The sequence below is a fragment of the Cynara cardunculus genome (genome assembly GCF_001531365.2).
Source record: "Cynara cardunculus var. scolymus isolate 2C chromosome LG 2, CcrdV1, whole genome shotgun sequence".
Lineage (NCBI taxonomy): Eukaryota > Viridiplantae > Streptophyta > Magnoliopsida > Asterales > Asteraceae > Cynara > Cynara cardunculus.
The window spans coordinates 4,649,547-4,653,258 of record NC_037529.1 but is presented as its reverse complement, the minus strand read 5'-3'; the positions used below and the strand labels follow the sequence as shown (position 1 = coordinate 4,653,258).

General features: G+C 31.4%; 1 pseudogene; it reads right to left on the bottom strand.

Moving 5' to 3' along the window:
* Positions 1-2,461: 2,461 nt before the first annotated feature.
* LOC112508139 lies at positions 2,462-3,215 on the bottom strand (annotated as a pseudogene).
* Positions 3,216-3,712: the final 497 nt, after the last annotated feature.

Here is a 3,712-nt window from a genome sequence, read left to right as displayed (position 1 = left end):
TTTTTTCAAAAAACACATATTTTTTAAAAATGTTAGCGACATAAGTTGTGTTCTACTAGTTTTATTGATATTGATATATTAATGAATAATTTAGAATTTTTTTAATTCATTTAATACATTTATTAAATAACATGTAAAATATCTAAATATTAAAATTAAAAATATAGTGTTTAATCAGAACTAGTAGATGCTATAATAAAATAATTTTGAAAGTACAATGATGTTGCAAGAAAATCACATCACTATAGTACATGTGGACAGCCTACGTGGACAATGAGGTAACATGAAAACCTAGTATAATGAGTAAATTTAAATCAAAAGGTTACCCAATGCTATAAGTACATTGTCCTAATAAAAAATAGTTTGAAAGTACATTGTTGTAATAAGAATCTTATCATGTTAGTGCTTATCAAGAGACGTTTTTCGAAAATCTTACTATGCCAATTTCAACGACTGAGAAGTGTACTCGACAAGGCAAAAGAAAGTGGTGGCTCTTACCCGGTTTAAATAATCATTAGTAAACGACTCCTGAAATTCTCTTGTTCGTAGAATCCCAATTAAATAATCATTCTAATAGGAACCGAATTATACACGGTTACACGTTCATTGCGTAAGAATATGATATAATACATGTAGATGTTCCGTTTTGCTCAAAACACGTATTATTAATGTTTGTTTTAATCATGTGAAATACGAATCACCTATCAGAAATTACAGTCATAATATAAATTGTTTCATGTATTTCCCATTTTGATGATTTTTTTTTACTAAAATCAATAGATTAAAGATGATAATGTCTACAATAATTTGAAATGAGTTATCTGAAACAATTTCATCAGGTTAAACAATTTCATGAATTTTTTTTTTTCACAAAAATAAACAATCAAATCGACGGTTTTTACGGTTTCTACAAATATCTTGGTTTGCAAAATATTTCTCATATATATACACATATATAGATGGAGGTTCAGGGAAAAACCTCAAAAAAATAAAAAACTRAGGAACACCTTGGTAAACATTCATCTGAACTTTATGTACATACACATATAATTAATTGGAATTGTTTTTTGATTTTATACACATATATATATATAAACAAATCACTATGTAGATTGAAAGGGACATACGAACCACCAAATTTTCCATCACAGTCATGTGACACCTAATGGAACCACATATTCCTATTTGGTAACATGTGATAATTGCTATTAATTGGAACTAATTGTGTGATAATTGTGTGATACGTGGAACTAATCAGACCAAACAATGTGCAGTTTTACGTGGTGATGATCATGTGATAATCGATACATGATTTGGCTGTGATAATTGTGTGATACGTAAAATAATCGTACCAAAGAATGTGCAGTTGTATTTGGTGATAATCATGGGATAATCTACTCACTAATAGGCCATGATGATTATGTGATACTGAAACCTGATCGAAACGATCATGTGATAATCGATACACTATTGGGTTGTGATAATTATGTGATACCGGAAACTCAATCGAACCGAACAAAATGTAGTCGGACTTCAATCGAACCGAACAAAATGTAGTCGGACTTCTTGTGACAATCGTGTGCCTCTCGATTCATATTTTCGGTGTGATATTCGTGTGATACGTGAACCTTAATCGAACTGAACAATGTGTAATCAGATTTCTATTTCTTGTGATAATCATGTGACAATCGAACTTCAATTGAACACGCGATGGTGATCGATTCATAGTAATAATGTTTTGAAAAGAAAACCTTGAATCAAATGCCTCTGCAAACTTTTTCCGGTGTTCGATTTCTTCCTCCTGTCCTCGAACTTTCTGTCTTTCGAAAACTTATGAATCTTTTTCCTCTAACAGTGGTACACTAGATAACCACCGTAGACGATGATGTTATCAGTCCAAGATGATCAGAGTTATTTGTAATCGTGTTATTTAAATATCATCACTTCAAATTCCAAGATTACCCTTCCACCTCTCAATTTTTTTGAATTGTTTTAAATATTATTTTTAAATTTAAAAAATTCTTTAATTTTGATTGTTATCACATTATTTGGTTGATAGATTATTTTCACATTCTCGTAAATTATAGGGTTTCATGTTTGAATCATTTTCATGTATAGCCAACAAAAATTTAAAAGATAGACAACATACCAATTGCTCAACATTCAAACCGTCACAAAACATCATGATCACAATATAATACATGACAAAGGTGCTTATTGCAACATCGATATATATATATATATATATATATATATATATATACTTAGAATCACGTGAGACCAACTTGTTTTCGTGAGACCTTTTGAAACCACTTTTTTATATTTGAAACTTCACAGCAAAACACTGTGAACAAAATCCTGTGAAGGTAACCTTCACAGTGTTTTTGCTATGAAGGTAAGTGTTTTTGCTGTGAAGGTTCGACTTATTTTTATATATATATAAAAACTGAATTCATAACAATCATGCCTTCCTGAACCGCTTCTTGTAATATGCAAGCACCAGTGATCTTGGAGGTAAGATTTCCTTCACAACTTGACAGTTGACGAATTCGTCACTCCATTTCGTTAGTTTGGGGAACTTATCGTCGGTAAAAATCTTGATTTGGGTTGCTTCTTCCATCAATCGAAGCCAATAAGCTATGAAACCAGCAACAATATCAACTATATTCATGTTATCACCTCCAAAGAACCTCTTACCTTTCACTCCCACTTCATTTTCAAGTACTTGCAGGTTCTCACAAGCTTCTGCAACCACCTCCTCACCTCCATTGTTGCCAAAGACCTTGTGTAATGCAGGAATGCACTGAACACAAACATTAACCATATATACAATGTAGGTAAGATTGATCACATCTATACATATACACATATTTGTTGAAGAAAACTATCAGTAAAACCACTACCTTTTCATCAATGAATTTGACCCAAAATCAAGCAACAGCCTTCTGATAAGGATCTTGTGGGAAAATCGGAACCTGTTTCCAGACATCGTCGATGTATTCGACGATCACGAGGGACTCCGATATCGGATTTCCGTTGTGAACCAGCACCGGAACTTTCTTATGAAGAGGGTTGTATTTGAGGAGTTGGGTACTTCTGTTGAAGAAATTTTCTTCCAGGTTTTGGTACTTGATTCCCTTCATATTCAATGCGATCTTCACTCTGCAAACGAATGGGCTTAGTGCAATGGCGAAGAGCTTCACTTCATCCGCCATTTTCAATCAACTGGTTCTACGTCTACGATGATGTGTGGGTAGAGAATTCACATAAATAATTGAGACTTATGCTGTGGATACTTGTACCATATGTAGAACAAATTGTACCCTTATGCTGGAATTTACATGTGATGGTAATAATGGTGGTATTTAATATGTTTGTTTTTCATTAAATTTTAAGATGAATATTTCCGTACTGTTTTTAAAAAACAGAGTGTGAGGCCATGCTTGGCAAACATGATATATCCATTCTTATTTGTTATTTTAGATTATCAATTATTAATTAATTTCAATTGTTCGCAATACAGCCAGATAGATCTCGGTTTTAATGTTCTATTTTATTTTTTGTATATGTCGATGTTATAATTCGATTTTATATATTTTTAAAAAAGCAATAACGATTTTATTTTTGAATAAAATATAAATTTGAAAAAAATATCAATGTTAATATAATATCAACTATTTAAAAGTTCTCATTTTTTTATATAAATTCTTTA